This window comes from Pleurodeles waltl, chromosome 3_1 (genome assembly GCF_031143425.1).
Source record: "Pleurodeles waltl isolate 20211129_DDA chromosome 3_1, aPleWal1.hap1.20221129, whole genome shotgun sequence".
In the NCBI taxonomy this organism is placed as follows: domain Eukaryota; kingdom Metazoa; phylum Chordata; class Amphibia; order Caudata; family Salamandridae; genus Pleurodeles; species Pleurodeles waltl.
Window position 1 is genome coordinate 51,213,950 of NC_090440.1, and position 27,372 is coordinate 51,241,321.

The following is a 27,372-nucleotide window of genomic DNA, read 5'->3' on the forward strand; positions in this document are numbered from 1 at the left end:
ATGGGCAGTGTACAGTGTATGTAAAAGATGGGGCATGTACTGATGTTTTTTACATGTCCTGGTAGTGAAAAACTCATAAATCCATTTTACACTACTGTGAGGCCTGCTGCTCTCATAGACTGCCAAATTTGTTTCTCACTATTGCAAGGCCTATCTCTCTCATAGGTTAAAATGGGGACTGCCTTTAAATATCTTTTAAGCACAGTTTCCCATTGGAAGCAGACAGAGATATGGAGTTTGGAGTCTCTGACCTTACAATTTAAGAAAACATCTTTTGGTAAAGTTGGTTTTTCGATTGTCAGTTTGAAAATGCCATTTTTATAAAGTGCGCATTTTCTTGCTTAACCATTCTGTGCCTCTGACTGCCTGTGGAATCCACGACTGGGTAAGTTGTGGACCCAAAACCCCAGATTTTTAGAACAATTCTGGATCAAGAAGAACCTCTGCCAAAAAGAGCTGAAGAGCTGGAGGAGGAGGAGTACTGCCCCTTTGCTGTGTGTGCTTTGCTGGGTTGGCTTGCAGTTGCTGCTTCTGCCTTAGAGAGGACAAAGACTGGACTTTGCTGTGTATCCTACTTGTGAAGTTTCTCCAAGGGATGGACTAAGCTTTCCTCCTGTTAAGTAGTCTCAGGGACAGCAAAGACTGCACCTACCAGCCTCTGGGTTCACTTGCTGTGGACCATACCTTGCCAGGTGGTGCCTACTCCAACTTCTGGGCCCTTGAGAGTGAATGCTGGATGAAAACCAAGAAACAACAAGTGCATCGATGCTGGATGCCGCCACTGCCTGACCCCGCAATGATGCTTGCATCCGAAGCTGTGGTCCCTCCTGGGGTGCGATGACCATGACTGACATCGCAGGCCTGATGCCGCCGCAGCCCTGCTGATGTCGCTTGACTTGGTGAGTCCTGAGTTCCGTGCCACAAACGTCCATTACACCCGACTGTGCCGCGGCGCCTGCAGCCCCGTGGCCTGACCGTGACACGGTGAGGTCGCCCCACACTGTCTTAACCCATTGGACATCGACACCGAAGCCTAAGGAACCAACACTTTGCACCGCCGCCGCCTCATATCCACTGCTCTGCAGCAAGAACCTGACGCTTCTCACCGACGCCTCAGCTCCACTGCTCTGCAGCAAGGGCCTGACGCTTCTCACCGACGCCTCAGCTCCACTGCTCCGCAGCACCAAAACCTCGCTTCCCCGAGTTTGTGCACTTGCTTGTTTCCTTACTTTCAAAAGGTACTGTTCCTGCGGGTGAGTGTGACTCTGACCGGTGCCATTGGCATCGGATTGTTGGGAAGCACTGCGTCACGACGCGATGATAACACTGAACTGAAGCACATTCATTGAAAAACATTCAACTGCGCAGCCTAGTATCTGCGCACCTAGTAACTTTTGATTCGAGCTAGAAACAACTTTATTTTCTTAAAATCCGCAGATTACGCAGCATACCATGGATTAGGTGGTAAATGCAGCAAATGCATAAGTATGTGGACGACGCAACAGCAGCACAATCACATAATTCCAGTGGCCCTGGATACAATAAATCCTTGTACGTTCGTGTCCTCAGGGCGCTTGTTAGCAAACAACCCAATCTTTTTTTTCCAAATGCATCTTGAAATATATTGGTCTTCCTTCCTATCTCTGTCCTTCCTCTGAGCCGACCGTTGAGCCAAAGTTGTCTCTGCGGCGTGGCTGACAAGCTATTTCAGCCAAGCAATAAAAACATAAATGCAATGAGGTAGCAGTCAGAGAAATAGCTACTGTACAAAAAAACTGGATATAAAACTTGCTGCAAATTGTTGAAATGAGTACAAGGTGTCAGTCTCTTGTCCAAGTTGATTTTGCTGCCTGGCATCGAGGGCGAAAATGAGCCATTTTCTCCGAGCCGGCGCCCTCCACGCCCCGCCTGGCTCCCTCAGCGTCTCGTACCTGTCAGTCAGAGAGTCGTGCAGGGCGTCTGGAAACTGATATTACTGTGTTTGACTTTATGTCAGTCCTGGTTACAGACAGGACCGAGACTCTGCACAATTATGTGTGGGTTAGAAATACAAAAAAAAAAAACTAAACAGCACGGGGGCGCGCACGGATCCTACCCGCGCGCCCCAGCGCGTGGGAGGGAACACTGCCTGTGACTCAGCAGAGGGTGGGCAGGCGTTTGGTTGGGAGCCCTAGTTACGGTGGAATAAGTTTCTTTTAACGTGTATTTAATTGCAGGTTTCAGTGCTTTCGTTTTTTCTTGGAGTCTTAATCGTTCGACATATGCCAATAGAGCTCCCTTCTGCTACTGTCCTAAAGAGAGGGACATTTGAGCATATTTTTGGTAACAAACATTTTTATCTGTTTATTGCTTCCAGAAATCTTGGCAAGCAAGGCACCAAAATATATTCAGTCATTGTTGTGGCCTATTGTACTTATACAGGATGGAATTATCTTTAAACTCAATTCAATTCTGTTCATTTTGGGAAAAAGAAATTCAAGCTTGAAAAAAATCAAATATGAAAGCATACCTATAAAATAAAACTAGATTCAGACACGATAAAGTCATCTTTAGAACCATATTTCATTCCCTCAACAAAACTGGTCCTGGTCCTCACGGAGAAGCACAGGTCGTGTGATTCGAAAGCATTTGCCAATAAACAAAAGCAGGTCTCCACCTTGTAAAGCCAGCAGACATCGGGAAAAGGTATAATAAGTAAAATTAGGGATATTTGTAATAGTCGCACAAAAAGGTAAAGTGAATTAAAGTGCATAAGTTATGGATTAGCTTTCATACTTAATAGCTAGCAATATTTATTTACTATTAAACATTTAGAGCCAGATTTTAAAAATGAGATGAATGGACATGCTATTTTTCTTGCTATCAGTGCTGCCAGGTCGCCCACAGAGCCATGGTGCCCCCCACCCCCCTCATTTGGCATTGAGTTAGACCCTCCCTCTTTCAGTGCTAGTTTACTCCATTCTTTAAATATATTCCGGCTCCTCCTGGTTGACATTGGGTTAGACCATTCCCCTTTCAGTGCACATGTTTACTCCATTCTTTAAATATATGCTGGCTCCCCTGGTTGGCATTGGGTTAGACCCCTCACCTTTCACTGCACATGTTTAATCCAGTTTTAAATATATACTGCCTCTCCCTGCTTGGCATTAGGTTACACTCTTCAACTTTTCAGTGCACGTCTTCACTCCAGTCTTTAAATATATTCTGGCTTCCCTGGTTGGCATTGGGTTAGACCATTCCCCTTTCAGAGCACATGTTTACTACATTCTTTAAATATATGCTGGCTTCCCCTGGTTGGCATTGGGTTAGACCCCTCCCCTTTCAGTGCACATTGTCACTCCAGGCTTTAAATATACTCTGGCTCCCCCTGATTGGCATTGGGTTAGACCCTTCCCCTTTCAGTGCACATGTTTTTCTTCAATCTTTAAATATATTCTGGGTCCCCCTGTTTGGCATTGGTTTAGAACCTTCAACTTTTACTGCACATATTCACTCCAGTATTTAAATACATTCCGGCTCCCCCTGGTTGGCATTGCGTTAGACCCTTCCCCTTTCAGTGCACATGTTTACTCCATTCTTTAAATATATACTGGCTCCCCCTGGTTGGCATTGGGTTAGACCCTTCAACTTTTCAGTGCACGTCTTCACTCCAGTCTTTAAATATATTCTGGCTTCCCTGGTTGGCATTGGGTTAGACCCTTCCCCTTTCAGTGCACATTGTCACTCCAGGCTTTAAATATATACTGGCTCCCCCTGGTTGGCATTGGGTTAGACCTTTCCCCTTTCACTGCACATATTCACTCCAGTCTTTAAATATATTCTGGCTTCCCTGGTTGGCATTGGGTTAGACCCCTCCCCTTTCAGTGCACATTGTCACTCCAGGCTTTAAATATATTCTGGCTCCCCCTGGTTGGCATTGGGTTAGACCCTCCCCTTTCAGTGCACATGTTTACTCCAAACTTTAAATATATTCTGGGTCCCCCTGTTTGGCATTGGTTTAGACCCTTCACCTTTTACTGCACATATTCACTCCAGTATTTAAATACATTCTGGCTCCCCCTGGTTGGCACTGGGTTAGACCCTTCCCCTTTCAGTGCACTTGTTTACTCCAATCTTTAAATATATTCTGGCTCCCCCTGGTTGGCATTGAGTTAGACCCTTCTCCTTTCAGTGCACTTGTTTACTCCAGCCTTTGAATATGTGAGTTTGTTATCCTCGTCCCAACTCTTGCCAAGTATATCCTGTTAGTTCTGGTACCCGAGCACCCTGCACAAAACGGTACCAGCCCAAGATGTCACATCCACGGTATGCATGAGCCGTTGCCCCTATGGAGAAGCTGGAGTGCAGTGGGCCTGGCAGGAGAGTTCCCTCTCCCTGTCCATTCCTGGGTGTGAAGATGGTACCGAACGGTGCTGTCATTCCCCACTACAACAGGGAAAATACAGGTGCCAGCATGTCTATTGTGGTCTCCGCCAGCATCCCAAGCTTGGAGGCCCAGGACAGACCATGCTACTGTCCAATGTTGTTAACTTATGAATAAAGGAAAGCATTGAATTGTGGGGACATATGGATCAAGCTGAACAACGTTTGTATCAAAATAAGAGCACGTGGGATTTCATGAGAATTGTTTTGTGACTCATCAACAGAATTGTGTCTTTAGAAGCCCAGGGCAGGACTTCTTGGTATGCATCATTACCAAAAAAACTATTTTTCAGCTCAAATGAAGCTCTATCTGTTGTGTACATCTCTGTCAACACTTCTCATTAAGGCCCATATTTATACTTTTTGACGCAAAACTGCGCTAACGCAGTTTTGCGTCAAAAAAATTAGCGCCGGCTAACGGCATTCTGAAGCGCAATGCGGGCGCCGTATTTATTGAATGACGTTAGCCGGCGTTAGCCGCCGTCGCCGTCTGGTGTGCGTTAAAAAAAACGACGTACACCAGGCAGCGCCGGCGTAGGGGGATATGGGGCTTGGGCGTCAAGAAATGGGGCAAGTCAGGTTGAGGCAATTTTTTCGCCTCAACCCGATTTGCGCCATTTTTTTTTCACTCCCAACCCCCATAGAAACTACTCCTGTCTTAGCAAAGACAGGAGTCATGCTCCCTTGCCCAATGGCCATGCCCAGGGGACTTCTGTCCCCTGGGCATGGTCATTGGGCATAGTGGCATGTAGGGGGGCACAAATCAGGCCCCCCTATGCCACAATTTATTTTAAAAAAAACACTTACCTGAACTTACCTTAATGTCCCTGGGATGGGTCCCTCCAGCCTTGGGTGTCCTCCTGGGGTGGGCAAGGGTGACAGGGGGTGTCCCTGGGGGCATGGGAGGGCACCTCTGGGCTCCTTCAGAGCCCACAGGTCCCTTAACGCCTGTCTTTTGCAGGCGCTAAAAAACGGCGCAAAAGCGGGCGTACGTCATTTTTTTTTACCCGCCCACTCCCGGGCCTGAATTTTGCCCGGGAGTATAAATCCGACGCACATGCCTCGGAGTCGATTTTTTAGACGGGAACGCCTACCTTGCATATAATTAATGCAAAGTAGGTGTCCGCGCTAAAAAATGACGCTAACTCCATGGACTTTGGCGCTAGACGCATCTAACGCCAAAGTATAAATATGGAGTTAGTATTGCGTCGAAATTGCGTAAAAAAAAACGACGCAATTCCGGCGCAAACGGAGTATAAATATGCCCCTAAGACTGGTGAATCATGAAATCGAGGAGCTTGTAGGCACAACTAAAAGAACAGGAACACCTATTGTGTCTGCACCTTGCATCCTCCTAACTGTTTGGAGTGATGTGTTCCTAGTTGTGAGAAATTTGGTTGTTGGGGATGTGAAATGTTTTCAAGCAACAGTCATAATCCTTCTCAGGATGAACAATAAAAATCACTAAAGTAACTTGTGCTTAACCCTCTGGTACCTGGGAACAAAAGCAGTCAGGCTTAATGTAGAAGCAACGTGTAAAGTATGCAGCACACAAACAGTAATAAAGTGAAAATGCAACACAAAAAAGTCACACCAATTTAGAAAAATAGCGTAACATTTAATAAATAAAATGGCATTCAAAAAAAGGCAATCGGTAGAAATGGAGATATGTCATTTTAAAGATTTAGATTAAAGTGACACCAAAGGTCACAAATCGCAAGCTGAGGGCACCTGGTTATGCCATACCAGGACAAAGTCAGAAGTTCAGGGCGACCGGGTTGGAGCACAGGCCAGGAACAGAACCAAGTTTGGCCCACAGACAATTGTACTTTAGGACCTTGGTGCTTTGCCTTGTGCGGCTTTGTGCCGGATTTGGTGGAAACATTTCTCCAAGTGCTAACATCTGTTAATTGCCCTTTCTCCTCGTTTTGGTCATTTAACTCAAGACCCATAATGGCAATTAGCAGCAGTTAACACTGAATGCAAAGGAAAATAGCTCCTAAGACTACCCTTTTTGCAAACAGATTTACTGAAATGCATAATATTTCAGCTTCATAATGGATGATTAAGTTCTTACAATGAAAGCCTATTGAAATTATTTAGTTTATATCTCAGCTCAAGAGAGGAGAGAATGCCATTGACCTTGTTGGAGGTTTAATCTTATAACCATTGTGTTTAGGAAGTCCTTGAAGGCCATACTTGACCATCTGGGCCTTCTGACCTTAAAAGGTAAAGGGCTAGATGTGCTAAGCTTTTTTCTGTGCGCATACGGCCTGATTCACAGAATTCGGTCGTTTGCACCCAGAAAAAAGCATTTTGGGATGTACAAGTGATATTTTGTGATTTGGCAATCTATTACTGTATTGCAAAATAGGATTGCGAGTCGGTATTAGGAAGGAGTGCCAGGGGTGTCCCTTCCTAATAGCGAATCGCAGTGATATGTGAGATTGGTTTGTGACTGTGAATGAGATTGCAAAACAATCGCAGTTACCACCAACTTCAAGCTGGTGGTAACCCATTGACAAACAGGAAGGGGGCCCCAAGGGACCCCTTCACCATTTGCCAATGGGGGTGCAAACATTTTTCAAGAGCAGGCAGTGGGCCCACGGACCACTTCCTACTCTTGAAAAATGAAAATAATTTTTTTTCAGTTTTCTTTTTGTAGTGCATCACGTTTTATTTTCAGGAAAACTGTCTGCATTACAAAAAAAGATTGCTTTATTTAAAAGCAATCACAGACATGGTGGTCTGCTGACCCCAGCAGGCCACCATCCCTGTGTTTGTAGCCATTCACAATGGGTCACAAATTGTGACTTGCCGCATGAATATTGATGAGGCAGTTCCATTTGCGATCCACTGCGAATTGCTAACAGTGTCAAACACACTGTCATACAACACAGTTTGAGATTTCCAAATAGCGAATTGCCAAGATTCGCTACTAGGTAATCGCAAAGCGGTTTTTGGGTACATCCGGCCCAAAGAGCTTTAGAGTTTAGCGGATGGGTACTCCCTCACAAAGAAGAAAAGATATCCTGTTTCACTTATTACAAGTGCATTACACTCTATGGCACTAGTAATAAGACTCTTAAATCAGGCCCAAAGTGGCCCGTGCTGATACACAGATTTATACACACTCTCATTAATTACAATTCCTATCTCTTTTTCTTTGTTACCTTTTTTTTCTCTATCTCGCTTTTTTCGAATTCTCCCTATGTTTCTCTCATTTTCTCTCCTTTCTCTGCTCCTTTATGTATTTTGCTGTCCCTTCCGAGGCGAAGCTTTACTTGTTTAACCACCTGTCCTTCTCATATTTTCTTAGCAGCACACAGTGTTCTAGGTTTCAGTTGTTTTCCCAGCAGTTTGGATTTGATACTGTCACCCAGAGCTCTCTGTTCTGCGCCCAGGGCTAAAGTCCTCCCTGACAGGACGCTCGGCGTCGAGTGCGCAGCTGAACTTCCGGATCCCAGCTGCGCAATCAGTGCGTTCACAGCGATTCTTGTCAAGAAACGTAACAGCAGATCTTCGCAGCCTGACTTACACCTGCTCAGGGCAAGCACAGCTGCAAAATACAAGTCACCGCTAATCGCCGAGCGCGATAGTCAGTGCTTAATTTGAGCTGGTGGGGCCCACCAGCACTCATTTTTGGGGCCGGTTGGGTCCACCAGCATTTATTGTTGCTTATCAGATATTACCCGAGAGCAACAGAGTGGAAAAACTCATAACACATGGTAAAGAATGACGAATGGAAAGTCGGAAAATACGTCGACGAGGAAGACAGCAGGAAGCTGCAAGAGTGATAAGGGGGCAGGGAGAGTCTGTTGGGGGCTTAATGAGGCCTGAGGTGGACTCCGGGCTACACAGCCTAGGCCTTCTGTAAGGGGACACTGAATAGCACTGGCTGCTGTCTTTTAAGCAGTGCTTTGGGCACGGGCGCCCATTATGTTACAAATTAAGCACTGGCGATCGCCCCTCCGTGCCTGATGTGCCAACATGTTTTTGCAATGCGCTGCTTATGGAAAATACCAAGTGCAATTTCCAAATTGCAAAATAATTTGCATTATTATTGGTTTTGCAATATCTTATGAGAAACTGTTACCATATAGCAACTACCTATTTGTAAATTAATTCCCGGAGCAAATTGTGAGTAGGCTAATGTTGCATCGGATCGACTGACACAGCCAAACAATACAATTTCTGGAGCACATTGTTGCCTTGCTGGCTCAAAAGCAGAGGGTCAAAGGAGCAGATGACGAAAAAAAAGGGGGAGAAGGGCAGCGCAGCTCCCCCCTCCCTGGGCTCTTTTTGATCCCAGGACCTCCAGCAGCCGGGTCCGGCCCTGAAGACAAATGGGAGAGGGGCCATGTGGCCCTCCTCCCAGAGCCATTAATGGCCCTGGGTACCCTGTGGCCCACCTCCTGGAGCCATTAATGGCCCTGGGGTCCTCATCCACCAGGGCCATCTCCACCTATGTCCGGAGGTGCTACTCCTGGGATATAGCATTAATCTGTCTGCACTGGTTCCGCCAAGGCAACCTGTGTTTGCTCTCACCTGGTGGGAGCAATTTCAGAGCTCACGCCAAACAAGAGCAAACACTAGGGGTATGATTATGTGTCGGGCGAATGATTTACACCGTCTGCCGAACTTCCGACGGGGAGGTTGCTGCCCTACTGGCTACCTCCCTGTCGGGCCCATGAAAAGTTTCCCGCTAGGTCAATGGGCAGAAACCTGAGTGTAGGATGCAGGATGCACCAGCACCCTCGCAATGGTCACTGTCTGCTGACCATTGCGAGGGTGCTGGCCGGGGGGGGCCTGCACTGCCCGTGCCAAGTGTACAGCCCCTTCACCCGTTTCCCGCAAACCTTTTCATGGCAGTGCTACCGCTATGAAATGGCTGGCGGAGAACGAGGTCGTAATCCCCAGGGCATCGCTGCTTGCAGCACTGCCCTGGCAGATTAGGACTGCCACCCACCACCAGACCACCGGGATCACTGATCCTGGCGGAGCTGGTGGTCCCACCACAGCCCCACTGCCAGATTTGTAAGATGGCACTCGGACCGCCGCATCCGTGAGACCGCCAGGCTCATAATGAGGGCCTAGCTATGCTCCAGCCCACTGGGAGTGGATATTTGGACAGGGAAACAGATGAAAAAATTGTTCCCATCACAGGGAGCAGCATTTTTAGCTGCTCCTTGTATGTGGGAGCAATGGGAGGTGGGGAGGAAGCTGGGGTAGTGAGGCCATTGGGGATTCCCTTTAGGCCCCCAACCAAGATGGCGAAGGTGCCCTGGGTGGGCTCCAGTGCACCCATTATTTACTGGCCAGGGGTGGGAGGTTGTATGGCACCCTCCTCATTATTAATGGAATAGGCCCTGAAGGGTGGGATCCCTGCGGCCCATACTAGCCCGGGGAGGGGGGCTGCATGTCTCCCTACCCTTTCTTATTATGGCTGGGCACTGGGAGATGTGGATCGCAGGGCCGAAAACCAACCTGGGAGGGGGCTGCGTGCCCCCTCAACCCATAAATTAAACAATGTGCCCTGGAGGAATGGGGTCCCTGAGACCAAATACTTCCCACAGTGGGGGCCACATCCCTCCTCTCCTAAAAAAAGTGGCAAGCCCTGGGGGGATGGGGTCCATGGGGCCGAAATCAGCCCAAGGAGGGGGCTGAGTGCCCCACTCTGGGGTTGGCTGCCTTTGGGGGGGTAGGCCACAGGGCCTGTGGCAAGCCCCCCACCATGTACGGCAAAAGACCATTGCGGCGAGGGGTTGAAGTAGGGGGGTGGCTGTAGGATGTGGCTGCTGGCCAGGCCTTGCGGCCAGCTCTGGCGGCACACTGCCAAAGGCTGTGCGCAACAGTGGTTGGATTAACATATGGTAATTAAATATTACTTTACATTTAAAAAAAACTAGAAATTCACTGAAAAAAACAAAGGTTACAGGGATGTTATAGTTATGAAATAGAATCTAAAACAACCTTAGAAATTTGCTAAAAAAACAAAGGTTTGCCCTAAGGTAACTATAACTTGCACCCTCTCCATGCTCTGCTACCTACCCTGCGTATTACATCACTCATAACATGTTGTTTGACATCTTTGATAATATCAATGTAACGTTTGCAGTGAAATTATTTATGAGAATACTGTGCATTGTGGGGGTGCAAGCTATAACTATAGCTTAGGACACAAGTAATAGTTTCTGGAGATAAGCATAACTTTAGTGAATTTCTATGGTTTTGTGGGTGTAAAATCTGAAACTAACTATAATGTTTCTGTAAACGTTTTTAAGCTTTTGAATATCTATCTATCTATCTATCTATCTATCTATCTATCTATCTATCTATCTGTTAGACTTTTCATCCTTGGCGTGGTCTCCCTTTACTTTGTGCCTCTGTTCCCCAGGTTATTGATGTGTGCTGGACTCTGATTTTGCTGTTTTTATTACTCTGGGCACTTTACCACTGCTAACCAGTGCTAAAGTGCAAGTGCTCCTGTTTAAAATGTGTATGTAATTGGTTCTCCATGATTGGCATATTTGTTTTACTGTTAAGTCCCTAGTAAAGTGCACTAGAGGTGCCCAGGGCCTGTAAATCAAATGTTACTAGTGGGCCTGCAGCACTGGTTGTGCCACCCACACAAGTAACCCTGTAATCATGTCTCAGACCTGCCACTGCAGTGTCTGTGTGTGTAAATGTGCACTGTAAATTCGACTTGGCAAGTGTACCCACTTGCCAGTCCTAAACCTTCCCTTTTCTTACATGTAAGGCACCCCTAAGGTAGGCCCTAGGTAGCCCCAAGGGCAGGGTGCAGTGTATGGTTAAGGTAGGACATATAGTAATGTGTTTTATATGTCCTGACAGTGAAATATTGCTAAATTCGTTTTTCACTGTTGCCAGGCCTGTCCCTCTCATAGGTTAACATGGGGGCTACCTTTAAATCTGATTAAAGTGTAGATTCCCTTTGGGAACGGATGGACATGTGGAGTTTGGGGTCTCTGAGCTCACAATTTAAAAATACATCTTTTAGTAAAGTTGATTTTAAGATTGTGTGTTTGAAAATGCCACTTTTAGAAAGGAAGCATTTTCTTGCTTATACCATTTCTGTGACTGCCTGTTTGTGGATTCCCTGTCTGGATCAGTTTGACAGTTGGGCTGGTTGCACCTCACACTAGACAGTGACACAAAAGGAGCTGGGGTGTAGTCTGCATTTCCTGATGAGCCATCTGTGCTAGGAGAGAGGGGAGGAGTGGTCACTCACACCTGAAAGGGCTGTGCCTGTCCTCACACAATGCCGTCTCCGACCCCCTGGTGAGTGTCTGGGGCCTGGCCTGGGCAAGGCAGGATTTCACATTCAAATGAGACTTTACTTTGAAGTAGGCCTACTTCAAAGGAGAAATTGGGTATAAGAAGAGCACCCAAAACCACAGACTTTAGAAACACTTCTGGAACCAAGAGGAACCTCTGCCTGGAGAAGAGCTGAAGAGCTGAGGAGAAGTGCTGCCCTGCATGTGACTGTGCTTTGTGGAGCTTTCCTGCAGTGCTGCTTCTGCCAGAGTAAGAGGGCAAAGACTGGACTTTGTGTGCCTTCCATCTTGTGAAGACATCTCCAAGGGCTTGAGTTAGAGCTTGTCTCCTTTTGTTTGAAGTCTCAGGGACAGCAAAGACTTCTCTCTGCCAGCACCTGGAGTCTCTGGAGAGACTCCTGCTCTGACAAGTGGTGGCCTATCCAGTTCCTGGGCCCTTGAAAGGAAAGCTGGTGGAAATCCAAGGAAATCGACTTCGGACGACTTCGGACCGACGCCGCTGCTGAATCCGCCGACGCCGTGACCTTCGCTGGAACGCGACGCTCTGCGCAGGCCCGATGCCGCTGCAGCCTCACTGAAGTCCGCGACTCCGTGGAAGTCACCGCACCACGTTGTGACCGACGCCGCTCGAAGTGCACAGATTCAACGTTTCGCACAGACGCCGCGATCCCCGACTTCGTGCATCGGCTTGTTTTCACTCTCCACCAAAGGTACAGTACTTGGGGGTCTATGCGACTCCGTGTCCGGCGCCGCTGGTGTCGGCTTGTTGGGAACGACTCTTTCACGACGCCGTGTTAACACCTCATCGAAGCATTTTTGTTTCTAAGCGCTATTTTTGAGTTTAATCTTTAAAAATTCATAACTTGACTTGTGTATGTTGGATTTTGTCGGTGTTGTGTCATTTTGTAGTGTTTTCATTAAGTTACTGTGTGTGTTGGTACAAATACTTTACACCTGACACTCTGAAGTTAAGCCTACTGCTCTGCCAAGCTTCCAAGGGGGTAAGCAGGGGTTAGCTGAGGGTGATTCTCTTTTACCCTGACTAGAGTGAGGGTCCTTGCTTGACGAAGGGGTAACCTGACTGTCAACCAAAGACCCCATTTCTAACTCTATCTATCTATCTATCTATCTATCTATCTATCTATCTATCTATCTATCTATCTATCTATCTATCTGTCTATATATCTATTTATTTATCTATCTAGCTACCTTATTAAAGTTTATTTTATACCAAATACCTGAAATAATACTTTTGTACATATGTGCCTTTGGAACAAGTAGGAAGAGAGGCAAATTACATCCTGATGCAGCGGGATATCAAATGAGTGGATCTTCTACTACTGTACTGTGTCACCTAGGACCCAACTGAACCTGGCAGACCTATACCTCAAGGTATAGCAATGCCTTCATCTCCTGCAGAGGTTTATGCTGCTGTGAACTTACACATGCTGCATAAATAATCAGCAAAGCAAAGAGCCAACATCCAGCAAAGGTCCTTCCATTAAGGAATTTAACAAAAAATGAAAAATCTATGAGTTCATCCAAAAACACCAACAAAATGCCATCCCTTTCCTGGGGAAAACTAGGGTAAAACTGAGAAATCTATGGAAGTGAGTTTCAAAAGTTTTCATGAAGAACATCAGGGAATGGCTTCACAAATTACATTACTGTTGAAGGCAGTGACTGCCCTGTATGGAGTAATGCATGATAAAAATATAACTAAACAATGAATGCACAAACCTCTAGCCATTCGACTACATGGAATTGGGAGGTTGTAGGAGAGGCTGGCCATCACTACGGATGTTTTGTCTCGCAGAACAGTGCATCTGCATATGGAGATGAGATTTATATGGTTCTAAGGGTCTCTTGCAAATTACATTTTCCTTAAGGGAAATTGGGCTGAGGAGGTACTGTTCTTGAAAGCGAGGAGGTTTCATGCCTCAGCAGTGTTTCTGTTCCAGATCAATCTAATGTTCACCATAGCAGAATACACTCTTCAGAGGAGCATGGCATCTCTACTGCAGCTGCAACAAAAAGGGTAAGCGAAGGCCAAGGAAGAAAAAGAGGTAGAGAATAAGGGCCAGATGTAGGTAGGTTTCATTTTGCGAGTTGCAAATTGCGTGTACTAGCGACTCGCAATTTGCAACTCGCAAAATGAAATGCAGAAAGGTGTCTCAGACACCTTCTGCGACTCGCTATGGGGTCGCAAAGACCCACCTCATGAATATTAATGAGGTGGGTCACAGTTTGCGACCCCATAGCGAGTCTAGGCACTCACAGGGATGGTGGCATGCTGGAGACAGCAGACCACCATGTCTGTGACTGCTTTTAAATAAAGCAGTTTTTCTTTTTCTTTTTGCAGCCCGTTTTCCTTAAAGGAAAACAAGCTGCAAAAAGAAAAAATACCGAAACCATTTAGTTTCGTTTTTTTCAGAGTAGGCAGTGATCCATAGGACCACTGCCTGCTCTGAAAAATACTTTTTTGTGGCATTCACAAAGGGGAAGGGGTCCCATGGGGACTGCTTCCCTTTTGCGAATGAGTTACCATCCACTTCAAGTGGATGGTAACTGCGAGTTGATTTGCGACTGCTTTCGCGGTCACAAAGCAACTCAACATCGCGATGCGGTCGCAAATAGGAAGGGAACACCCCTTCCTATTTGCGTGTCGGAATCACATTTTGCGAGTCGGTACCGACTCGCAAAATGTGAGTCTGCATCGCGTAAGGCCTTTTGCGCCTCGCAAACTGCGTTTTTCGCCGTTTGCGAGGCGCAAAAGGCTTCCTACATCTGGCCCTAATTTATTATTCAACACACACACACATTCTAACATGTTTGCTTTTTTTATTTTTTATGACTTGTATTATAGAGTAATTTTCTTCTCCACAAATCATTTTTGCATTTCTTTCATTTTAATCTGTGAATGGATAGAAAAACATATTTTGTTTAGAAAGAATTACAGTTCATATATTAGTCTTTAATAGGTCTGCCTTTAAATACATATCACTTATCTTAAAAATAGTTGTGCTTATTTATGGTGTTAGGGTCCTTCCTTCTATTGCACTGTTTGCACCCTTATCTGTGTATTATGCAAGGGAGTTTAGGTTCTACATCGTTGCTATTGTCATATATTGGAAGCCCTTTCCTCGTTGCAAAGTTATAGAAAAAAGAACAGCCTTCTAAATGTTTCCAGCAAGCTTCTGGTGCATACTGCAGAGCACCACCAATTTTATGAGGACAACAGAAAAGTCCTTTTTGCAATCCTAGAATGCATTCTACCAGAGACTGAGTTTGCCCGTGTGCTCCGTTGTATCTTCTCCACCTTACTTACTGAGGATTAACCAGTGGCAGCTGCCACTGAACAGGGGTGGCGGGGAGGGACAGGGTGAGAAGGAATGGCGGGGAATTTTGTGGGGGGATTTAGAAAAAAACAAAAAACACTTACCTTTGACGGGAGACGTGTTAGTCTCCCCTCTGTCCTGTTCCTATTCCTTGCTGCACAAGCTCCCAGCCAATCACGATGCAGCTGACAGCAGTATCGTGATTGGTCTGAGCGGCCTCCTTCGAAGCTCAGGCTAGGAATGGGAGCCTGGGCATGTTCTCTACCCAGCCAAACAGACCTACGCACTTTGTGTGCTCATAGCACTCCTCCGGCCCCCTCCCTCCAGCCCAGCCCTAGTCTCCCTCATTACAAGGTAAAATAAAATTATAATAATGTAGTGTACATTACTATAATTTTATTTTTCATTTTTGGTAAATCCAGCGGGCCTACGCACCTCCACCTTAGCGGAGGGGCTGCCCCTGGGATTAACATAAGGTGTCACTAGATGAATTGTGTATGAACTGTCACCTACAACAGTAACATAAAGTTGCTTAATTTTTGTAAACAAGTTGTTTGCTATACATTTTTCATACCTAATGAGCATCCATCTCCAACCTCTCCTCTGGCTAGCCAGTTGTAAAGCACACACAGTGCTGGAATATGCATGAACCACGAGTGCTGCCTAGATAACAAGCAACGAGGTCTGTAATGACACACTCACTGTTACATGCTACCTGTATTTTTAATGAGTGGCAACTTTTCCTGTCCCCATAAAGGACTTCGTTTCCAGAGGGCGGACATATTGCTGTGTATTCCATCAGTACAGCAAGTGTTGGTGACAATTGGACAATGAGATAAAATCCCACTTTGGTGTCCTTAAATTCCCGTGGTGTTTCAGGGAATGCTAAGTGATCATGCATCCTAAATAACTTTGCTTCCTGGAAGCCGGACTGAACTTTGAGATATTCCACCGGCCACAGCTAGTATGCCTTGACAGCTCCCGCCAACAGATGAAAGAAGCACAAGGCCTGCACACAAGTGGAAATGACATGGCTTTTATGTGTGTCTTCTTAACAAAAGGTTCATTAATGAGATCTAAAATGACCATACTGCCTGCATTTGCTGTAAATCACTTTCTCAGCAACAAGTAAAAATTGAGCAGGGGGCTTACATTCTTCTTATTTACCTAAAATTCCTCTATGTAGCATTCAATTCCATTTTTTCATCTGTGTCATTAAAGATGGGTACCAACCATTTCCAAGTCAATGTTCACCAAACCCCAGAAGAAGCAGCAGTAAAGTCAAAACATTAGTTGTATATTCTCTGAACAGAAATCTGTATCAGCATCTGATACTTTAATGCCTTATCAGAATTACTGGTGCCACCAGAGTCTCTGTGGCACAACAAGCTTGGGATCCATTGCCACTTAGGGAAAGCCACTTAGATGAAAATAAAGTGATGAGAGGAGATTAACCAAATGCTTATCAGCCTTTGTCCCTCCCCAAAGGAACAGTTAGGACGCATCCCCAGAGGATGCCCAGCGGACTGCCAGAACCTCAAAAGGTCTGTATATTGTAATTTCCATAGCATCTCCTTCTTTGTTCACACTTTTTGCCGCAAAGTCCCACCAGTGATGCATTCCATTCTCCAGTGCCATGTTTTGTTCTTGCTTTGATTGTCGTGTCATTCAGTCCTGGAAATCGAGTCTCTTTATTGTAGACTCAGGGGCGTAGCGAGGGTGTTGTGAGTCTTATTGCAAACAATAAAGTGGCCCTCTGACTACTGTCTGGGTAATAAAATATAGAATAACTAGAAGTCAGTTGGCCCTTAAGGCCATAGGACCTTGGTCACAAGCTGCGTTTGTGGGAGCTTCATCCCTGTGTAGACTTTGCTAGATCAGAGAATTGCGCAACTCCTCCAGTAACCAGTATACAAATATACTCATAATGACTCATAATGTAGGTAGGTATCAGGTAGTGTGTTTAAGAATGTCTATAAACAATATGTTTGAACCTTATCTTTAAAGACACCAACCAACATATTTATATAGGTAGATAAGTTAGGACCTAGTTTCAATAGAAAAAGCTGTTTCGTTACTTGCCTATATCTTTAGCAGCACTTGACAAATCTTCACAAAAGTTTCCCCAAAATTCAGTCATGTGAGCTGCTGTCTGGAAAGTTTCGGGGTGATCGGTCAAGGTCAAGATAAAGGGGAGTGAAATTTTGAGCGTTTCCAATGTTAATTCCTATAGGAAAAATTGACCCGTTATAGCGCTAAAACTACTGGACGGAATTACAACAAACTTGGCAGAAAAGTGTCTCTTGGTCCAGAAAGAGCCCTTTTTGTTATTTGGTGTAAATCCGTTCAGTAGTTTTTGAAAAAGTAAGAAATTACAAATTTGTATATATAGGGTTGTGGAAGATTTGCGACCTTCCCGATATCATGCTGAGATCTGATGGCTGATAACGCCTCAACAACAGAAGTGTTGTCAGCCATCTTTGGACTCAGCTGAAGCCGAGTCTCAGAAATAAATGATAAAAAATACAAAAGGGGCCAAGGTACTCTGACCCATTAGCTCTGGTGGTGGGGACCCAAAGGGACCCCCCCCCCCCCGGGCTAAAAAGCATTTTTGTTTTTAATTTACAGTCGCATCCTAAGGTAACCTTAATTCTTGCCCTCGCCATGCACTTCTAATTACCCCACATATTTGTAGAAAAACTGCATGGCAGGGGTGCAAATTTTAGTTACCTTAGGGCACGTTATAGTTACTTGAGATAACTCTAACTATAACTGGTGAATTTCTATGGTTTTGTACGTTTAGAATGTGAGCCTAACTATAACATCCCTGTAACCTTTGTTTCTTTAAGTGAATTTCTCTGTTTTTTTAAATTCTATTTTCTAACTATAATGTCCCAGCAACCTTTGTTTTTTCACAGTCTGTGTACAAGTGCCTTTGGTCATTGTCAGGGGACTGGAATAAGAGACACATTAATTTGTTTAATCGGTGCCCTCTTCAGCATGGTCACAAAGCACACCTACTCCCCACCCGTTCCCCACTGAAGCAGCAAGTTTTTTTGGCAATGTCTTCTTGCTAATAATCAATAACCATTCCTAAAGGACTGATTGTTACCTAGAATGCATCTGAGGGAACATAACCTGGCTGTGCCATTATGGCTCTTAAAAAATAAATGAAGGGGTGGTTATTTTCCTGCACAATGTGAAATTGTATCCCATTTAACCATGTTGCACTGAAATGCATATGAGAAAGTGCACAGATGAATATAATGTTTCATGTATGCCACATTTAATCATTGTTTGAAAAATGTTTATGTTCTAGTATTTTAGGCACTATTATTCTTTATAATCATTTATATTCAACATAAGAAGACACACAGAAGCCATGTAATTTGAAAGTAAACTTGTGCATATTTAGCTTGGCCGGAGCGAAGGCCCACATTTTTCTGTGTTTTGATATTCAATGTGAAGTTTGCTTTTTGCATGTTTTTCTAAAGCTGCAGGTGCTGAAACTAACAAGGAGCCTATTGTGCGTGAGAGACAGAAGAGTCTGAGAGAAGCGTTACAGGGTTGGAAGGAATATCCTGAATTGTCAGTTATCATTTAGAAATTCCTCAGAGTGAGGCTGCACCAAGGCCACATAGAAGAAACTTAAAGGAGATACTGCTACCACATATCCGTTTGATTTCTGATTTTGTTTTTCAGAGGAAGAGTTTGACAATGATGTCATTTTTGGAAGGACTGGGATTTATGTGTGGTTTAGTTAGTGAAAGTTCAGACCGCGTTATTCCTTTGAGCAAAGAGTACCTCTTTGAGGTATAGACCTCAGATTCCTAAAGATTCAGTGGCTTTATGCTACACACACCTATCTTGATGGAATATTCTACAGAAGCGCTGTAATTGCGGAACTTTTCCGTGAAACCCTTCTACAAATTAGAATAGGTAGGAATTTTGATTCAATGGTTAGCAAGGAGAATTTGATTTTGGATTGTAAACACCAAACACTTTTCTTGATATTCTGCATTCTCGCTATTGAGATACTAATATTGCATATGTTAATCCAATTAAATTTTTTGCAATGTTTTAACTCTCCTTTAGTGATTTTCTATGTCTATACAATGGGGTTTGAGGCTCATTTATGTAAGCTTGACTTTGAGTCTGTAATGAAGCCTTTTGAAGCTTTAAGTTGGTCTCCGAGATTGATTGTGTGACCATTTGGTTGCACTGTAATTAATTAAAATAATTTGATGTGAGTCTCCTCACAACTCGGAACAGAGAAAGAAAGATTCATAGGAGTCAACAAATTGGAGCTATTGCTGCTGTCTGAAGTGAGGAGAACTAGAAGAATACTCTAGAGTAGATATAGCCCATTTCCAAGTGCCAATGTCCAGAGTTCGGGAATTGGCGAAGTTACGGAGACTGAGAAGAGAGTCGTATTGGCGTTGTGAATGTGAGTATAAACAAGGTTGTCTAGCAGTTTGCATTGTGTCTTGCGGAGATGTTTGTATATTGTGTGAGTGTGTTGATTTACAAAGTTGTTGAAATGGTTATCAGGTCCGATGTGGCCTAAGATCCCAGGATAGCTTAAAAGGTGTAGAAGACACCAATATATATTGTCTGCTAAGAGGTTGTGTTCATTGTGAGACGTCATCAACGGTACAGATAAGATAGGGACTCACATCGTGTGAATGTAAGGTGATTGGTATAGTGGGTCATAATGCGCAGAGTGAAGCTGTACTGATTTAGATGACACCCCACAGGTCGAGGTTTCATCAGAAGTGATTGAAAACTTTCTTGTGTGTTTCAAGCTATTCCTTCTTTAGTGGAACAGACAAAGATTTTGTATTTTGTATATTTATGTGATATTGTGGAATAAGTGTGCATGCAGATTGTAAAGGAGGAGAACTTCTGCAAGGAGCAAGATCTACATCACAGTGTGTTGCGCTGGTGTAGGTCGGTTGGTGTGGCACTGCGCTGCTATTGGTGGACAACATCATAAGGTGCCGCTCTGTGAGTGGGTACTGTGTCGGAGCAATGAATAGTGGATATGGCATTGTTTTGGACTGAATTAAATCTTTGTGGGCATTTTTGAAAACTGAAATGCTGCAAAGTTATTCAAGACTTGTGTAGAGGTGATGTTTGTATTCCCAGTAGAAAGGGTGAAGTGGTGCCTGAAGGGACACCAGCTTATTACATGGCGATTAACGTAGTGCTTCATACATTTGTTTGGATTGGTGAATGGCATAAGATCACAGAAAAGGAAGGTCCTTTGAAATTCCCACAATATGGCACACTTATTTGCTGATTATTGAGAATTTGAGGAGGGTACTGTACGAAATGAAACCACCTTCAGACATGCACAGTATGAGGCGCTTAATGCTTGGGAGCGGGCTGCCCATGCTCGAGAAAAAGCGAACTACCAGGGTAGAGCAAGGAAAGCTATACGTACTTATACAGATGCTAGATGGGATGCTGAGCAGAAAAGGTGGAGGACGAACATGATAGAAGGGGAAAAAATGATTTGAAAACAAAAGGAGAAGAAATCGAAAGAGCATGATGACATGAGTCTAGATAGTGAAAATTCTGGAGACAGTCTTTTGGACGTGTTATTGTCTGAATGTCCACCCCGTATAATGAAGTTAGGAGTGGAGAGGGACACAATGGTACTGATGGCAGTGGCATAGTCACCTTTCCAACTGCCCCGGCTAAGACGACTTCTAGTCCTGTGGGACCCATTTCAGTTAATGTGACTTGTGAACCAAGAAGTGAAGGTTGTTGAGAATGTGTTCCAGTTGATCCCACTGTCAGTACTGATGATGCTCTCACAGTCCAAGTTACTATTGGCCCAGTAGTTCCTATGGATGAACCTAAAGGCTCTGGGAGAAATATGTACAATTTGGCTGTACCTAATAATACTGAAAGACAGATCAGAGTTCCAAATAGCCAAGATACTAGGGAGTTTATTCCTTTGATTCCAGCGCATACTAGTACTCTGTGTAGAGAAAGTGAAGCTACGACTTTGAATATGTCAGGATGCACTTCAATATGTTCTTATCAGAACATACCCACCCTCACTACTTCTGTGTGGGAACCACTTTTAGATTTGGGAAATAGTGTCCAGGGAAATGATTTCACACCTAAGATTCCTGTAGTGACTCATTCTATTAGTGTGAAAGAGATAGATGAATGAGATACAGTTCTTCAATGGAGGTACTTCGTCTAAAGAGAGTATGAGTAAAGAAGCGAGTCAGGGAACAATTCCACCAACACCGAGAGAAAGAACTCTGGATGTAGTAAAACTGACAGTAGAATTAGATGCAATGATAGTTGAAATCTTGGCTTGGAACAGCTAGAGACTTATCAAGAAGATGAGCTTGCATTTATGTGTGGAGATATTACTAAACGAGTGGCCCAGGTTCTTGATAAATTGACAGAATTGACACAAAAACATGAGGTAGACTTAAATAAAACTAGGGCTCCGGAAAGGAGCTATTGAGTGTGATTTAGTGAGAAAGATATTGCTGAACATTGAACCCCAGGATTGCAAACTCATATCAAAGAACTAATTCAGAACATTAGGAAATGGAATGAATTAGGTAAGTGGGTGACTACATGGGCAAAGAAGGAGAAGGTGAAGAAGCCTCCGGGTGAACCGTCTCCAGGTGGAGCAGAGGGAGGTGTTACAACCTTCCCTTTGAGAGATGGGCCTGGTGGAATTTATGTTCATGTGCCATGAAGCAGATGTGGTCTTGAGTCATTTGCCAGTGATTTCCCAAAATTCCGAGAGAAGCCAATAGAATCGCATCAACAGGTTGAAAGGTTTTTGAAAATTTCACAGGTATTGTGGGTTGATTGGATTATGTTATTTGACATTGTTGTTTCAAGTGACTCGTTGACTGAGTGTAAAATAGCTGTTCAGTGGCCTACATAAAACCAACTAGAAATGCAATACCCAAGTGTCCTTTGCCATTGGTAATGAAGAAATATCAGGAGGTCATGCCATTTCTCAAAGGGGAGGTGCCTCCACAAAACGTTGATTGGGTCAAGATTGACAGGACATTTCATGAGTCAAAGGAGTCGATCCGTGCTTACTATGAAAGGTTGTTGCAGGCAATCAAACAGTATAGTGGTATGCAGACCTTAGAGGCTAAGGATATGGGACATTGCGTGTTGAGGTTTGTGACAGGACTGAGGCCAGAAATCAGTATGATGATTCAGCAGCATTTGATTTGTTGATGGAATAAGGCTATTGACAAAATTTTGCGCTATGCAAAATACTGCCATGATGAGATAGAGATGAAGCAGAAAAAGCTCAAGGAAAAGTTGATGGCAGATCAAAGGAAAGCAGCTCAGAAAACTAGTCAGATGCCCCTAGCTGTAAATAATACAGGCACAATGCAAGGTGTGTATCAACCAGTGCTTAATTTGGGCTTGTTGTTTCCGGTGCTGAGTACCAGCACTTATTTTTGGGGGCCGGGGCTTAGTCTTCTGCCTCAAGCATTTGCTGCGAGCAAAAGACACATATGGGGAAGACGGAGGGCGGGAAAAACGAAAAAACACTACAAAGGAAGAAAGTAGAAAGCTGCAAGAGTGAGCTGAATGGGCAGGGAGTAGCATTACATGGATTGAAGAGGCCCGAGATGGCTTCAGGATTACGACGCCTCAGTAATCCGTGTCACACATTTAATTGCAGCAGCCGTTTAAAAGGAGGGCTTTGGGCACCGGCACCTCTTTATTTACAAACTAAGCACTGGTATCAACAACTACACAACCCAATGCAATCCAGTTCCTATAGATCCTGGTACCGGAATGGATGTAAATAGGGTAAAAAGATCAACTCCTTGTCACATCTGAAATAAGCTGGGACATTGGAAGTGGGAATGTCATTTGAATCCATCTAATCAGGTCCAAAATACAGGATTTGTGCCTTCTGAGAATAATAGCCCAATCAGATGCAGGGTGTTCAAAGACCGAGGAGTCAAAATGTTAATGTGCCCCGAGCTCCAATAATGCAAGTACCTCAACCTCTGATGCCTCAGCAAAATACTGTTGGGTTGCGTCAGAATATAAATCAGGGTTTGAGGATGAATACGAATCAAACGCAGGATAACAATTCATTTCAACAATTTCCTTTGTTTGAATCAAATGAAGGCGATGGCCTGATCAGTCAGCCCAACGGTGCCTGAGAGGGGAGGAAGACTGCGTACTTTGCTCAGCCTTAGAAGTATACCAGAGTGGACCATTCATAGATAGTGAAGTGGATGGCCGCCCCATGTCATTTCTGGTTGACACTGGTGCCACCCGTTCTACGCTTAAGAATGGTAGAAGTTCCAAACCTAACCCTCTTGGAAAAAACAGTTCAAGTTGTAGGTGTAGAGAATGATCAAATGACAGCTCAAGAAACTGCCTCAATCACTGTAAAAATAGGATCTTTTTTTATGACAAGCACGTTTATACTGTGTGACTACAGCCCAGTGAACCTCTTGGGAAAAGACCTGCTTACAAAGTTGAATTTTGTTATCTTTTGTTCACCAGATGGATTGCAATTTAGACTCAGGATGAAGATTCTTTCTTTAAAGTGTCAAGAAATGAATCTCGTTGCACGTTATTGACTTTGTTAACAGTTGATGATTTGCCTTCAGATTTGAGAAGTACTGTCAAACATGAAGTGTGGGCTTTCTCGAGAAGAGATACCGGACTGATAAAAGGTGTAGAACCTGTCTGAATAACTGTTAAACCTAATGCTGAATTCCAGAGAACCCATAGTAAAATTTGACCTCTGAAACAATTGCTGGAATAACTCCTGTAATCGAGTCCATGATACAGCAGGGAATTCTGAGGGAGATAATGGGGAGTCCTTGTAACGCTCACATTTTGAGTCTTGAAAAACCAAATTGTAATTATAGAATTGTATAGGATCTTAGGGAAATAAATAATATTGTTGTTCCATGTTTTCCCCTGGTACCAAATCCAGGAGTAATATTGTTTCAGACTCCATGTGAGGCTGAGTGGTTCACTGTCATTGATGTGTGTCAGGCCTTCTTTTTGATACCGTTGCATGAGGGTAACCAACTCCTGTTCACATTTCAGCTCAGAAACAAAGTGTAACCATGGTTCTGAATTCCACAAGGATATACTGAGTCTCCATTGATTTTCAAACAGATTGTAAAGAAAAACTTGGAATTTTTAATCGTGCCTTACAATTCAGTCCTGATTCAGTACATCAACAAACTAATGGTGACGTTGCATACTCAAGAGGCTTGCAAACAGGACACAATTGTGTTACTGAACCACCTGGCTGAGAACGGACATAAAGTGTCACCAGAAAAGTTATAATAATGTCAGAAAGAGGTTCAATTTCTGAACACCTCATTGAGAAAGGAGTGTTGAATACTCAAGAGGCTTGCAAACAGGAAACCATTGCGTTACTGAGCCACCTGGCTGAGAACGGACATAAAGGGCCTGATTACAACTTTGGAGGAGGTGTTAATCCGTCCCAAAAGTGACGGTAAAGTGACGGATATACCACCAGCCGTATTACGAATCCATTATATCCTATGGAACTCGTAATACGGCTGGTGGTATATCCGTCACATTTGGGACGGATTAACACCTCCTCCAAAGTTGTAATCAGGCCCAAAGTGTCCCCAGGAAAGTTATAATATTGTCAGAAAGAGGTTCAATATCTGGGACACCACATTGAGAAAGGAGTGAGAAAAGTGTCAGCCATATTAAAAATGAGCCTGCCAACTACACAGAGGGAAATCCAAATGTTTTTGGAATGATGGGCTACTGTAGCTAGTGGATACACAACTTTTCCCTGTTTTCTAAGCCTTTACAGAGGCTGACACATAAGAATGTGTCTGATCCATTACCAAGGGACAACAATTGCATTGTTGCTTTCCTAGAGCTGAGAGACTGTCTCTGTCATGCACCAGCTGTGAGGATGCCCGATTATAACATATCTTTTGCACATTTCTGCAGTGAGAGGGAGGGCTGTGCTCACTGCTGACTCAAATGCATGGAAATGCTAAGAGAGCAGTGGCATATTCTTGGGCCACAATAGATCCTTTTGCTTCTGCATTGCTTGTATTTCTAACATCAGTAGCTGCGGTTAGCATTAGTATCAAGAGGTGTGAAAATATTGTTATTGGTCACCCATTAACTGTGTATGTGCCCCATTCGGTAGAACTTTTGTTGACTAGAACCAGGACACAGCACCTGACATCAGTCGACTAAAGAAATATGAGCAAGTGATCCTGGCTGCAGAGAATGTGACAATCAAATGTTGTGGGATTTTGAATCCTGCTACTCTGTTGCCAATAGTGGGTCAAGGAACCAATGAAGATTGTGAAGGGGACCACGATTGTCTTGATGTTACTGATCTATGCACCAAGCCAAGACCATATATACAAGATGAACCATTACCTGAATAGTGGAGGAAGTTTAAGATCAGCCTACACTTTCTTTACCCTTTCTGAAGTTATTGAAACTTCCTGGCTTCAAGGAATATTCTTTGCCCATGTGGCCGAGTTGATTGCTTTTACCAGAGCAAGTTGTGTTTCTGATCAATTGAAGGTCACTTTCTTTACCTATAGTCAATATGGCTTTGGTGTTGTTCATGACTTCAGGCAACTGTCGTCTCTTATACCGTCCTCTGGATCTCCAATCCGGAACAGCGAACAAGTGAGAAACCTCTTCGATGTACTACAATAATCTGAACAAGTTGCAGTGGTTAAGTGCCCTGCGCATCATTCTGGAAATGATCATGTGACTTTGGGCAATAGTTGTGCTGATGAGGTTGTCAAGTATTTTGCTTATAATGTTTGTACATTTAATGGTGAAGTCATAAATGAGGGAATGGATGAGGTTAACTTTAACCTCTTCTTGACAACAGCTGATACCTGGGATGAGGTGAACAGGCTTCAAGAGGAAGTGTCTGAGGAGTAACAACAGAGTTGGGTTAGAGCAGGTTGTGTCAAAAGAGATGATGACATTTGGGTTTCTTTGGATGGACGAGCAGTGTTACCAAATAGTTTGTTACTTCCTATGACTAGACATTTCCATGATCCAGCTCATATTGGCAAGGATGCAATGGAGAGGTTTTTCAGGTAGACCTGCTTTAATCTGAAATTCAGATTGATGGCTGAAGCATTATGTCACAGGTATGTTGTGTGTCAACAGAACAATGTTGGAAAAAACTGTAGTCACATTGAGCCACATAGAAAGCCACATAGGAAGGTAGGGTGGACCTCTTAACAGGATACAGATGGACCTTTTTGAAATGCCTGTGTGCAATGGATTGAGGTATGTTTTGGTCAGTGTAAGCATCTTTTCCATTGGGTCAAAGTGTACCCAAATAGGCAAAATGATAGTCTTACTGTAGCCAACTACTGTTGGGGGAGCTCATTCCCAGATTTGGTTTTCTGACTTCTTTGGAATCAGATTGAGGAACTCATTTTAATAATGAGGTCCTGAAGTTGTTGTTCCAGGCATTGCGATTGAAACAGAAATTGCATTGCAGCAACAGACCTGAGACTTCGGGTCTTTTTGAGTAAGTGAATGGCACACTGAAATCAAGATTGGCAAAAGTGTGTGCTTCGACATCATTGAAATGTCCTTATGCTTTGTCCCTTGTGTTGATGAGGTTCAGAGTGTACCTGAATGAACGGTTGGACTGTCTCCCCATGAAATCCTGATGGGGAGGGTGATGAGTCTGCTGGCCATTCGTGCAAATGCACTTGTGAATATAACAGATGATATGGTCCTAGACTATTGCAAGGAACTAGCTTATGCAGTGCATTCTGTCGCTTATCCGGTCAGAGCAGTCACAGCCCCCGCGAACAAAAACAGTGCCATGATCTTAGTCCCAGAGATTGGGTCTTAGTGAAGAAACACATTAGGAAAAGGTGTAAGAAACCCCTTTGGCCTGAGCCCTACCAGGTGATCCTGGTTATGATGACTGCTGTAAAATGTGGAAGTCTCCCCAACTGGATACACACTTCCCACACTCGTAGAGTTGAATGTCCTCTTGCTACAACAGTGCCTGTTCCAGAAGAAACAGTGTGTTAGACCTGACAGCCTTAGGATGGTCACCCCTAACCTTTTGCCTGCCTCCCTCCACTTTTTGGACACTGTTTTTGCTGGTTTTAGGACTCTGCACACTTTACCACTGCTAACCAGTGCTAAAGTGCATATGCTCTTTCCCTGAAAACATGGTGACATTGGTTCCTACCCAATTGGCTTATTTAATCTACTTGTAAGTCCCCAGTAAAGTGCACTACATGTGCCCAGGGCCTGTAGATTAAATGCTACTA

General features: G+C 44.1%; 1 protein-coding gene across 4 annotated transcripts in view; it reads left to right on the forward strand.

Moving 5' to 3' along the window:
- LRRC4C (leucine rich repeat containing 4C) overlaps positions 1 to 27,372 on the forward strand; it is a 3,131,096-nt gene that overhangs the window by 2,133,787 nt on the left and 969,937 nt on the right. The gene's annotated exons all lie outside the window — the stretch shown is intronic.